This window comes from Orycteropus afer, unplaced genomic scaffold (assembly GCF_000298275.1).
Source record: "Orycteropus afer afer isolate SDZICR_OR568_19922 unplaced genomic scaffold, OryAfe1.0 scaffold00075, whole genome shotgun sequence".
In the NCBI taxonomy this organism is placed as follows: Eukaryota; Metazoa; Chordata; class Mammalia; order Tubulidentata; family Orycteropodidae; genus Orycteropus; species Orycteropus afer.
In genome coordinates this window covers 5,455,016-5,469,382 of record NW_006921662.1, presented here as the reverse complement: position 1 = coordinate 5,469,382, position 14,367 = coordinate 5,455,016, and positions in this window count along the sequence as shown.

Genomic DNA, 14,367 nt, shown 5'->3' with positions numbered 1-14,367 from the left:
GGAAAAAGGTTAAGGATGGAGCTATGAATTTGGGAATTACTAGCATATAGATTATATTTAAAGCCATGAAACTGGATGAGATCACCCAGGGAGTGATTATAAATAGTGATTATAGAAAATAGAAGACAGAGTTGAAATCTCTGAGGTGCTCCAACATAACATGGTAAAGGAGGAGAAGAAGAACTATCAAAGGAGATTGAGAAGGAGCAAACAGGAAAATTTCCCTGGATTTTGAATCTAAATGCAGAGGGGAAGGATGATCATCTGTGTCCAATACAGTTTCCAAGTCTAGTAAGATAAGAATTGAGACTTGACCATTGGCTATTGAAATGTGAAGGCCGTTGGTGACTTTGATAAGAGTGATCGTAACAAATGACTAAATGGATTGGACTTTAAAGAATGTGGGAGACAAATTGGAGATAACACGTACAGAGAACCCTTTCAAGGTTTGCTATAAAGGGGAGAAAATATGCAAGACAGCAGCTAGTGGAAAAAATGGGGCTTTGAAAAGGTTTTATTTAAATTATCTATTTATTTATTTATTTATTTGTGTGTATGTTAGTTTGTTTTTACTTTTAATATGTTGTTATTGTTGTTGTTTGCCGTCGAGTTGGACCTGACTCATAGCGACCCCTCCTTGGGTTTCCGAGGCAGTATCACTATGGAAGTAGATTGTCCCACCTTCCTTCTGAGGAGTGGCTGGTGGGTTTGAACCTCCAGCCTTCTGGTTAGCAGTCAAGTGCCTTAGCCACTATGCTACCAGAGCTCCTACTTTTAATATGAGTAAGATAAAAATGATATTTTTATTCTGATAAAAAAGATGCAATAGAGAGAATAATTGATGGGATATGATTTCCTTGAGTGAATGGGAGGAATGGGATTTGGGCACAAGTGGAGGCTGTGGAAGACCCATCATATGTATTTGAAAGCTATAGAAACTAAAGGAGCTCTAGTGGTATAGGAGATAAGACTTGACTGCTAACCCAAAGATCAGCAGTTCAAACCCACTAGCTGCTCTGTGGAAGGAAGACTTGGAGATCTATTTCTGTAAAAATTTATAGCCTTGGAAAACCAGTGGGGGGTTGTTGTGAGTCAGAAATGACTCAGTGGCAGTGAGGTTTTTTTTTTTTTTTTTTTTTAATAGAAGCTAAAACTTGTCCGGAGTGATTGAGCTTTGAGAAAGAAGCATAGAATTGTTATTTGCAAAGCAGAAAATACATTATACCATAATATTTTATTATGAGAGGAAGCTACTTCCAAATAATAGTCTAGACATTAGTGAGTTCTTGGTTTGTTCTTGAATAGATCACTATAGGTGATTTTAGATACTCCTTTATATCTTATTATGAAAAATAATAAAGGTGGACAATGAAATATGCAATGCTACATTGGCTAAAATGATCCAATTTTATAAATTCATCAGCATTTTTATTAAATTCTTCTTTCTTTTATACACATGCTGTGGATGAAATTTCCTTTCATCCATTCATGTAGATGAATATAGCAATATTGTTGATAAGTCTTTTTTTTGTAGAATAATAGAAAAGAATAAAATGTATTTTTACATGAGTGTGTTACTTCTGAAAATTACAAAGTAGTCTGCTTATGTCCATTTTCCTCTCATGAGAGGGTTCTGCTTTATTCACTAAATGGCAGCTTGGTGTAGTAGACTGATCTTAAGTTTTCAAAGCAGAAGAATCCCCTCACCCAAAAAATGCTTTAAATGAAGCTCTATTATATAGAACAGAAAAGAAAGAAAAGAAGCTATTTGTTTTGGATAAATGTCTTCTTTCAAGTTGTAATTGATAGCATTATATAAAAAAATCAATTAATAAATATTTTGTGTGTGTGTGTGTGTGTGTGTGAGCACACAAACTGAAATCAGGGGCTAAGCATGTCAGCTGTACCCTATTACCAGCATCCTCATCCTATTGATTTCTGTGCTTTGTTTTGGTTATACTATGACAAAGAACCCTGAATCACACAGAGATGTAGTTGCAAGGGGTAATGGTTTTTAAACAGCTTACTTTATAATATCAGGGTACTTGAAAGGATATAGGAAACTTAAGTACTAAAGATGAATCAAACTTCTCAGAAAGTAGTCCTAATATTATTAAATGATTGAATTTTACTAAAACGTTCAGAACATAGCACATACAACAGGCACTTATATTATTACTAATTAGTACATTATTAGTAATTAGGTCCAATGGTGAAGTACTTGGCTGCTAACAAAGAGGTTGATGGTTTGAACCCACTAAGTGTGGAAGAAAAGAGCTGGTGATCTGCTCCTGTGAAGGTTATAGCCTAGGAAACCCTATACCAAAACCAAACACAATGCCAGTGAGTCAGATCTGATTCATAGCGACCCCTCCTTGGGTTTACAAGGCAATGTCACTACAGAAGTAGATTGCCCAACTTTCCTTAGGAGTGGCTGGTGAGTTTGAACTGCCAGCCTTCTGGTTAGCGGTCAAATGCCTTAGGCACTATGCCACCAGAGCTCTTAGGAAACCCTGTAGGGCAGTAATACTCTTTTATACAGAGTTGTTGTGAGTTGTTGTGATGTAGTAAATTACTTAGTGTGGCTTTTCTACCCATAAGTCTTCATAAACTCTGAGGTGGAATTTGCCATGAGCAACTGAGGAGCTCCTGATTGCTAAAGTTATCCACCTGGGGTATCTGTTGAGCAGTGGCACAAAGCAATATTCCAGGAAGTTTGCTCTCTCTCAGGTGTTTAGAATTCTGATGTTATGATTGGTTAGTTTGGCCACTCTGCCAGGCTCAAAAGGAGGCCTCCGAGAGGGAGAAGAGGTCTCTCTGACTGCTGTCTGAGAAAGACGTGCTGCTGAGAGAAACACACTCCTGAGAGACACATGCTGCTGAGAACGAGACACCAAGAGACACACATTGCTGAGAGAGACACCGAGAGACACAATTCTGGGAGAGTGGCTGAGAGAGACTGTTGGCTGAGAGACAGCAGGCTGAGAGAGACTGAGCATTTTTCCTGAACTTGAATTGTAGCCTGGTGCTTCCCTAATAAACTCCATAATGTGTGAGTTCTGTGTGGCCACTGCAATGAATTATTGAACCCAGCAGAAAGGTGGTGAGTGTTGTGGGAGGAAAGGTTGGTGTCAGGGTTGGTGAAAGGGCTGGAGGGAGGCAGCATGTCTGGCCTCGCAGGAATAGGCCTTGGGCTACTGATGGTGATTCTGTCTTCCTCTTGTGGGGTTAGAGGAGGTCAGAAGATGTGGCCTCCCTGCCCCTGTCTTAGTTGTAATCTACTCAATGGCACACAACAAAAATAATATTATTTATAATACTATATAATTACCACATCACTTGCTCTATGTTCACCGATTTCACAATTGACTACCCACCAAGATAAACTAATGCAAGTAGCAGAAGTTCCTGAATTTTGCTTAACATTTAATTGAGTACTGCACATGTGTTTTATTTGTGAAATTTGTAAAAGCAGGAGCACGTCATGAATTCAACAGAAGACTAGTACAGGAAAGTTGGAATGTATGCACAGAGCTATAGGAAACTCTTTCTTTTGAGATGGTAAAACATGAGTGTACTTCACAGTGTAAGTCAATGGATGGTGATCTTCAGCATATTGAAGTTTGATTTAACACTTAAAAATTAAATGTGGACATTACATTTGAAGGAACACTGAAACATGTCTTTGGAATATTAAGGTTCCATAGAATACAGTTTGACAATCATTCATATTTTGGAAAGAACAAGAGATATAACTGAGATATATCTTGAACAAGAAATATAGCCTGAGACCTGCCCTGGAATCCTGACCAATCCAGTTTGAGATTGGTTATGAGATGTGGCATCACTGAGCCTTAGTTTTCTCATCTGTAAAATAGGGATTATGTCCCTTACCATATCTGGATTTTGCTAAAATTAAATTCTGTACTATATGTCAAATTATCAAGTATCTAATACAGTACCTGGCATATGTTGTTGTTATTGTTATGTGCCGTTGAGTCAGACCTGACTCATAGCGACCCCTCCTTGGGTTTCCGAGGCAGTATCACTACGGAAGTAGGATTGCCCAACCTTCCTTCCGAGGAGTGGCTAGTGGGTTTGAACCACCAGCCGTCTGGTTAGTAGTCAAGTGCCTTAGCCACTATGCTACCAGAGCTCCCAATAGAAGGCATGAAATGCTATTTGTATTTAAGGCTGAAACCAAACCAAATTCACTGTTTTCGAGTCAGATCCTACTCATAGCGACTCTTCCTTGGGTTTCTGAGGTGGTATCACTATGGAAGTAGATTGCCCGACCTTCCTTCTGAGAAGTGGTTGGTGGGTTTGAACCACCAGCCTTCTGGTTAGCAGCCAAATGCCTTAGGCACTCCACCACCAGAGCTCCAGAAAAACAGAGGGAAAAGAAAAAAAATTGTAGCTTGGAGAAAAGAGGGAGAAAATGAGTTGATTTGAAGAAAATAAGTGATTTCATCACAAAGAGAGTGATTTTCTTCAAGCAGAATAATGAATGCATGGGATTAAATGCTTACTTCTCAAATGGAATGGAAATATTTAAGATACTAGATTTAATACTCTAATTTTACAGATCAGTCATCTGGTTTCAGAGTCTTTTTTTTTTTTTTTAAATCAATGCTCTTTTTAGTTTTCCAGGAAATACTATGTTCCATAAGATGGTCAGCACAGACAAAACTGCAGATGGATGCAGTACCTTCGTGCAGCTTTTCTGGTTAATAATTAAATCTTATGGTCTGGAGGACTTGAAGGGTCTTAGTGGTGCTGACCTCTGGTGGCCAGGCAGACCTGAGTCAAAAGACCAAAACTTTCATCAACCAGTCACTCTCAGGCCAGGGCTGAAGAATCAGAACTAACTCCTCACTGTATATAAAGTTAAATCACCTTTTGTCCACATGTCCAAATAAACCCACATCCCCTGAACAAACTTTTCTTCAAATGTGAGAAAGAGCCAGTAATATCCATGGTTTAGTGCTTTTCACTTATTTAAATCCTGGGGCCAATTCAGTCATATAAAAGATTACATAGTAGTGGTTTCTGAACTTGGCAGCACACCAGCTGTGATGGTTATATTTGTATGTCAACTTGGCTAGGCCTGGTTGAGTGGCTGGGCAGCTGGATGTAGTATTCCCAATGATGAGACTGGTAATCAACTCCATGGTGGAAACTACTGGGAGCAACTGAGTAGCTGTCTTTGGGTATGTGGTTTCCTTCTTGTATGTAAGGAGAAGCCTTGGGAATGGTCTCTAGCCTATGGCATGCTTGGACCCTACATGTAGCCATATCATTGTTCAGCAGCCTGCTATGCTCTGCTGACCTTGGGACTTACAGTGGACTTAAATTAATGGCCTGCCATGTGGTTTGGTAACATAGGGACTGTGCCTTTTGACTTGTCAACCTTGGGGCTTCTCAACCTCAGCAGCCAACAGCTGTCTGAGTGAAGAAATGCCTCTAGTGCTAATGGGCCGGGAGCAGGAGGCTGAGGTGGACCCCAAGGTTGAGGGGCTTTCACCCAGCCCCCAGAGCCTGGCACTTTGAACCTGGACTTAAAGCCTCCAAATTGTAAGAATAAACTCCTGTTTGTTAAGCCATCCCATTTGTGGTATATTTCTTGTCAGAGTGGCACTAGGTAACCAGAACACCAGCATCACCAAGGAAGCTTGTTTATGAAACAACCTCTTAGGGCTCATCCCCAGAAATGCAGACTCAGATGTAAGCATTTGACTCTGCTCTTAGAAGAATGTACAATCTATTGTACCAGCTTGCTATACATGAGTCCAGTGTACACAAAACAGTGTTTTACTTCAGCTTTGAGGCAACTGCTCCTTTGATGGTCCACAAGAGCACAAGAGCATGGCTCATTTGATGGTTTAGGTAGTAAACCAAAACCACTTGTTCACTCAATTTCAATTCATATAGCAACCTCATGTGTGTGAGAGTAGAACTGTGCTCCATAGGGTTTTCTTTCGTTCTCCCCACCCCCCAAACTTTTTATTGTGATTTGGGTGAAATTTTATGAAGCAGATTAATTTTACATTCAACAGTTGATCCACATTTTGTTTTGTGGCTCTGGTTACATTCCCCACAGTGTAACAGCTCTTCTCCTGCTTCCTCCTTGTGGCTATCCTTTCCCTTTGTCTTTCTTGGGAGCTCTGGTGGTGTAGTGCCTAAGGCATTTGACTGCTAAGCAGAAGGCTGGTGGTTCAAACCCACCAGCCACTCCTCAGAGGGAAGACTGGGCAATCTACTTCCCTAGAGATACTGCCTCAGAAATCCAAGGAGGGGTCACTATGATCTCCCTATAAAATGCTGCCTTTCTGATCTCCCAAGATAGATTTTTCCAAGCAGTGCATCTCCCTGGTATAGGTATTCAGCTCGTAAGCCTATCTATTGTTTGACTTTGAAGTAAGCTATGGGAGTGAATTCAATTCCCAGCCCAAAGGGAAATGACTCAAGACCATAGTCTTAGGGGTTTTACCAGTGTCTTATCTGACCAGTAAGCCTGGTCTTTTTTATGATTTTGAATTTTGTTTCACATTTCTTTTTCTCACTCAATCCAGGATCTCCAATTTCTATCCTTTTCTGAATGGTTGACATTGGTAGCTAGTTGCCATCTAGTTCTTCTGGTGTCAGGGTCATATAAGCTGAGGTTCTCATGGTCCATTAGTCCTTTGGACTGTTTCCATGCACCTTTGATTTTCTTCACTCTTCTTTCTCTTCTTTGCTCTGGATGACCAATAGCTGCATCTTAGATGGCTGCTTGTAAGTTTTAAGACTCTATAGGGTTTTCAATGGCTGATTTATCCAAATTAAAGCACCAGATTTTTCTTCTGAGGTGCCTCAAAGTAGTCTTAAACCTTCAACTGTTCAGTTAACAGTTGAGCTGCATTAATAGTTTGCATCACCTTTGGACTCTGGTTTTAGGTAGTACTTTCCTTGTTTTATTTAATTCATCACTTTATCCTGGTTCCTTAAGGTGAGGGCTCTTTCGCCTGAGTTCTCAGGGAAGCCCCATTGCACTGCGACAGAGTGTTCAATGGGTTAAAAAAACTATCTTTTCACCTCCTTTAATCTCATTTCATTTCAAGGACCCTTAATCCTTTGTTTCTTCATTGCCACCAGAATATCATTGGTCTTTCAACTAGGCCTCCTGCAAGGCTTTGAGGTAGAGATGGGATGAGGAGGGATGGGTTCAGATCCTGCTGATAGAGTATCTGTAAGAAAATTTGACCTTTTTCTTTTCATGACTAAATTATTTTATGTGTGTTAGATTTGAGTACTGTAAGATTTTACAGTAATGGAGTACTTGCTGAACCACTGAGTCGTAAAAAATTGTTAAGTATGACAGATATTGATAAATATTATATGGAACTCATATATACCACTGGACTCTAGAGGTAGGAGAAACTCTGGAGGAGGGATGAAACAGGTGAAAAATAATTTGTCCCAAGCAAGTTTTTAATTGTGTGACACATGGGGTTACACAGAATGGCACCCTGAAATGCCTGCACATAATTGATGTTTAATCTTTTAGTGCTACATTTTGTGCATCACCTTCTAGATCTCTTGACAGGTAAATGCTTTACATCCAGTTAGAGTTATATGTCATTTGGCACCTCACTTATACCTGGCTTATTCTTCACAAGAAAAGAGAGTCTTCCTATTCTTTTGATTTCCTGGCTCATAATAAACTGTCTAATGACAGAAACAACAACACAATGACAGAAAGCCTGAAGGAAAGTTGGTCACATCTGCCTCCCTTGTTACAGTTCCATATTGTGAAACTGTTTACAATGATAAGGTCAATAAGGAAATATAGCAACTGATGCCATCGTTTGATAGAGTGCCTTCTGATTGTGTGTGTACCTTTTGCACCTCTAGTCAAAGCAGTCCACTCCTCCCATGATCATGTATTCCACAACTGCTCTTGAACAAGGGATTATGGGAGGAACCATCTTTGCTCTTTCTTTTGACACTAGCAATGTCCTTTGGGTGGTAGAACATTGACAAAACTGTCACAGGTTTATTGTCCTACCACTTTACTGCTGACACACTTCCTTTCATAACAAACAGACATTTTCCCTGCTGTAATTTATCTTTCCTCTTCATCATTCCTGGTAGCCCTCTCTATTTGCACCCATTGTGCCCACAGACCCCTTTCATTCAGCCTTTTCTTCAAGTGATAAGAGGGAGAAAAACTTTTCAAAGGCAATTAGCCTATGAGAATGGTTGCAGGAATGACATAGTCCAAGGACAAGGCTCTCACTGAAGGAAAGAGAAGAGTCATTGTCTGCACCCTTTTTTCTGGAATAGATATCAAACTGACTTACACAGCCAATTCCTCTGTCAGCCAATTACCAAACCTTGTGCCTGTACTTGATGGGCTTTACTGGTATGTGTTGGTTTATTAATGATCAACCCTTGAATGACACCATGCTTTTATCAACTACCATGACAATTGATGGCACATGCACTTCTTTTAGGCAGTTTTTGAGAGCATTGATAATTGGGCATAATTTGTGAAGCTGGTTGTAGCCAAATTCTCCTTTGTGTGCAGCTTTTTGAATTGTTATTGCAGTGTGTGTTCTCAGTCAGTGTCTTGAAACTTGCTTCAGTCATGAGTTTTGCCACATACGCAGCACCTGGGAGGGAGTCACAGAACCAATAATGTCTGAGCTCTGGCAAGACATGTATACCAGTCTTCACACACATAGCAATGAATGTCTTTCTTTTCTCTGTGGTGGTAAGCTGCCAGATTTTACTTAGACTTCTAATCTCTTGCCCTCTATATTGTGTTGTGCATTCTGGGGTTGCATAAAAATTCATTTGGTCTTTTATAATTGCCAAAATCTCTTCTATAAACAGAGAAAAAGAAATCTACTTCTGTAACTTCATGGGTCAAGTCCAGGTAAAGTTTTGCATATTGCTGAAGTGAGTTTGTTATATTTTCAAAGTAGAAGATATCTTTGCAACATTCACCTTTGTTTCCTTTACTTTCATCATGGGCATCACCCTGGTTCAACCGTTTCTTCTGCAACATCAACTGCTTCGTCATCCTCTGATGCCACGTCAGTGTCATTGTTGTTACCATCAAAATGAGTTGTAGGTTCCAGACGGGGGTAAGCTCATCCAAGCCATCTTCTTCACACTCCTCCTCAGACTCAACCTTATTCTTGGGTAAAGAAAAGAATTAATCTAGAATTTCATCATCTTTCAAAGAGTCCATTTCTAAAAAAGAGTTTTTTCAGAAAAAAATGATTTTAAGTTCAGCAAAACCAGGATAATATTAGTACCACACCTCCAAACTAATGTTAAGACTGTACAAGGAGAGAAATTGCTTATTTCTAGCCTCTTGTACACATACAAACAATGAAAAGATTTGGTGTCATAGAAAAATTATTACTACAATGAATTAATTTTCATTCCCCCTCAAAAAAAAAAAAAAAAAATAGTTACAGCTCATAAACCAGAAGAGAAGTCCTCAACCATAGTAAGAAAGTATGACAAAAATACACTATGTCAAGGACACTACAGCATGTGCTTATAATGTATTATACCTGAAAATGAGTTATTCATTCAAAAATTAAATCACCAGAAAAAATCCAGCTTCCAAATAACATGGAAGCTACAAATATACTTACAAGGCTTATCTTGTACAAAAGCCAAAAGAGACAAAAGTTTTACATAGTCACACCTCTAGGATGCACCCCTTATGCAATAACCTAAGATGAGCCACTGAACATTGATGGCAGCATCTACTAAAGCCCAAAATAAAATTAAGTGGGACCTATACGTCCCACTGGTTATGAAATATCATTCTATCAAAATTAGGCTTTCTTCACATAGTCCCTGTATTTCATTCTATTAAAAAACAAAACAAAACAAAACAAAACAAAACAAAACAAAAAAAACCTGAGTGACAGTAGTCAATATTTCTTTCTGTTTGCCTAATATTTGTCTCCCCTGTCCCAGAAAAGGGGAGGAAGAGCAAGAAAGAAAATAATTCTGCCCCTTTTTGTGGTGCATTCTTCCTGGGATTTCTTTTGGCTTTCATATTTTTAAAATTACAAAGTATTACAAAGTAAAGAAAAGTATTGGGAAATAGTTTATGCATAACCATGCATAATAAGCAGATGGAACATGAATGGCTCTCTCAGATAAAATGCTGAGTGAATAAAGTCAGACCCAAAAAGGTATATATTTGTGTGATTCCATTTGTATAAACAACAGGCAAAACATATGGTGTGGTGAGAAAAATTGAAAAATAATTACTTTTATGGGATACTACAACTATTCTATATCTTAACATTGGTGGTGATTACATGGGTAAATTCATTTTGTAAAAAAAGAAATCATTAAGTTGTATACTTGATATTAGATGTGTTATACTTTAATTAAAAAGATCACATACACAAAAAAGTTAAAAGCTAAGAAAAAAATGAAAATGCCTACTGCCTTCAGAGATTATAAAGTGCCAAACAGAACAAATGAGGAGAAATTCAAATTCAAGAACATTACAATGAAATTAAAAATATTAATTACACTGAGAACCTTCTATTAAATTTTAAAGAGAAAGAGCTGGTTATGAAAAAAGGAACAAGGATGAATAAGGATTATATTAACTTGACATTTCTGAAAAATAATACTGGAAGCAAGAACAAAATGGAGTAATATTTCCTAAGGCCACAGAAGAAAGGAAAACAAAACACATACCTATAACTTTAGACCTGGACCAAATTTCATTTAAAGTGAAGGCAGTGTAAAAATACTTTCAGACATACAAAGACTCAGTTTATTTTGCCACACTAAAGTCAATCTTGAAAACTTTTTTGGAAGAAGAACAATAAATCCAGGAGATGAGACGAGAAACAGAGGAAGTAACTTAATGTTCAATTAATTTAGTTTTTCATGTTAAACCTTAACATAAGAGAATATTAAATCCAAGGGGAAAATATCACAAAGGGAAAAGAGAGATGTGATAGAAAGTTTAAAAATCTTGAAGCAAGAAGGTATAACTATCATAATGTGTATTTATCTAGTAACATTGCTTCTAAACATACAAAGTGACAACACAAAACTGTCCAGAGAAATGGATGTATCAACTATTATAGCTGGAGATTTTTTGAAGCAGATCAAGAAGTAAAAGTAAATCAATGCATAAAAGATCTGAATAATATAGTGTATATAATCCAGTTATTAGATACATAAAGCTTTATTGAATACACAAGATAATACAAATTTTTTCAAGCATATAGAAAATATTAAAAACTTATACACATGAGAAAAAAGTTTCTGTGGGCTTTGTAGACATGTATCTTTTGAAGTGCATGAAATTGTGTTTTATTTTTGTATTTTTCCCTTTTTACTAGTTTATGATAGCTTTTTTCTTTCAGAGCGAGTTTAGTCAATACTCATTTATTTACTGGTATGTTTTGATTTCTTTCTTTTTTTGACTGTTTATTTATTTTTCCTTCATCCATGTTAATATGTATCTACCCTCTAGTTAGTGGTTTACCTTGACTTCCCCACTCACCCTTGGTAACCATCAAATAACGTATCTTTTTTTTATGAAACTCTTTTCTTGATTTTTTACAATAGTAAAATAATAATAGTTATCTTTTCTTGCTGCTAGTAGTTACTGTCTCTTTTCTATGTTCCGCTTTCTTCCCTTTCTGCTTTCTATTGTGTTCATAGTATTTTGTGTATTAGCTTTTTCTCCCTCTACTGGTTTGGAAGTTATACATTCTAAATGTATTCTTTTAGCAAAAGTCTGGCTTATTTGTCTCTATTTAAGCACTACTTCCACAATTCTCAAGAAAACAGAACAAAAGAAACCCCCAAAAAACATGGACTTTAGAAAGCTTTCTGGACCCTCCCCTTTCAACCTACATGCAACTTTCCACTCCTTTAGTTCTTTCCTGATTTTGAGTATCTTAAAATTGTTATTGTCATCGTTGTTCTGTACAAAAATAATGCTAGCTTAGTTTTGCCTACGTATTTTCTTATTTCTTGCTTATCTTATTTCCTTACATTACATTGTTGTTGCTGTGTGCCATAGACTTGATTTCAACTCATAGTGAGTCCATGTGACAGAGTAGAACTGTCCCATAGAATTTTCTGGCTGTATGGAAGCAGATCACCAGGACTTTCTCCTTCAGAGCCACTGGGTATGTTCTAACTGCCAACCTTCTGGTTAGCAGTTAAGCTCTTAACTGTTTGCACCACCAGGCCTTCTTTTTATCATACTGCTTATTGTATGGACTCTATTTTTATTTCTAGAAATTAATTTGATTCTTTCCTAAATACGTAGTTCTTTTCCAGAGTGTCTTATTTCCTTTTTATCTTTAATTCTTTAATCATTTAGGTTTTTTTTTTTCTTTATACTTCTAGCATTACATCTCATAACTCTTAATCATGATGAATTGTTTCCTCATATTTTATTTATTTTACATTTGTGTTATGGGCTAATCTTTAGTGGTTTGTTTTTTCCTGTGATAATTCTGTTGACATGGGTAGTGAGCCTCTTTCCAAGTGTATTTGAGTTTGCTTTTATCAAGTACTCCAAGGGTTTCAATGGACCAGGGACATTAAAAATAAAAATCTATCTATCTATCTATATACCATCTATCTATCTATCTAGATATTTAGTTAGTTAGTTCTTGAAAATATATAGAGAACATACATCAGTTCAACAGTTTCTACATGTACAACTGAGGGCATCGATTACATTCTACAAGTTGTTCAACCATTCTCACACTCCTTTTAGAATTATTTCTCCCCCATTCATATTTGAATCCTAACCAGAAGGCTGGCAGTTCAAACCCATCGGCCACTCCTTGGAAGGAAGCCTGGGCAATCTGCTTCTGTAGCGATACTGCATTGGAAACCCAAGGAGGGGTCGCTGTGAGTCAGATCCCACTCAATGGAAATGAGGTTTTATATATATATATATATATAAACTCACTGCCCCCTGAGTCCTAGATCTAATCTTTTGAGTTGCTTTGGTCCCATATAGACAGCTCTTAAAAGAGCACAATGCTCAAGACAGACATTCTTTGCTAATTAAGATAAAATTGCAAAGAATGGGAATTACAGAACACTTGTGCTCTTGAGGAACCTGTACATAGACCAAGAGCTGGAACTAGGGGATAGTGCGTGGTTTAAATTCAGGAAAGGCATGTGTCAGAGTTATATCTTTTCACCATACTTACTGAATCTGTATGCTGAGCAAATAATCTGAGAAGGTGCAATATATGAGGAAGAGCATGGCATCTGGATAGGAGGAAGACTCATTAACAACCTATGATATGCAGATGACACAATATTGCTTGCTGAAACTGAAACTGAAGAGGACTTGAAGCATTTGCTGATGAAGGTCAAAGACTACAGCCTTCAGTATGGTTAACATCTCAACATAAAGAAAACAAAAAATCCTCACAACTGGACCAATAAACAACATAATGATAAATGGAGGAAAGATTGAGGTTGTCAATAATTTCATATTACTTGGATCCACAATCAATATTCATTGATAAATCTGCTACAAAATACTTCTTTAAAGTGTTTAAGAGCAAAGATGTCACTTTGAAGACTAAAATGTTCCTGACCCAAGCCACACTATGCATGTGAGAAATCAAAAGCCAAACTCACTGCCTTTGAGTCATTTCCAACTCATAGTGACCCCCCCTTGGATTTCTGATGTGGTATCTCTATGGAAGTAGATTGCCCAATCTTCCTTCAGAGGAATGACTGGTGGGTTTGAACTGCCAGCCTTCTGGTTAGCAGTCAAATGCGTTAGGCACTACAACACCGTAATAATAAGGAATAAGGAAGACTGCAGAAGAATCATTGAATTTGAATTGTGGTATTGGTGGAGAATATTAAATACTATGAACTTCTAGAAGAACAAACAAATCTGTCTTAGAGGATGTACAACCAGGATGCACCTTGGAAGGGAGAATTGCCACACTTTGTCTCCCATATTTTGTGCCTGTTGTCAGAAGGGACAGTCCCCAGAGAAAGATATCATACTTGGTAAAATAGAGGGTCAGTTAACTGGGGTGGTCCCTCAACCAGATGGATTGACACAGTGGCTGTGATGATGGGCTCAATCATGGCAATGATACTGAGAATGAAGCAGGATTGGAAAGTGTTTCACTCTGTAGTACTAGGGTCACTGTGAGTCAAAACCAACTTCATGGCACCTGACAACAACAACACCAACAACATTGTTTGGTTTAAAGAAAACTTCAGGGGATATTTTTGGCTTAAGGTTTAAAGATTATTTCTGATCAATAGTTTTGTGGGTTAATCCAGTCTCAATGGCTCCAGACAGCCAGGGACATTTTTTTTTTT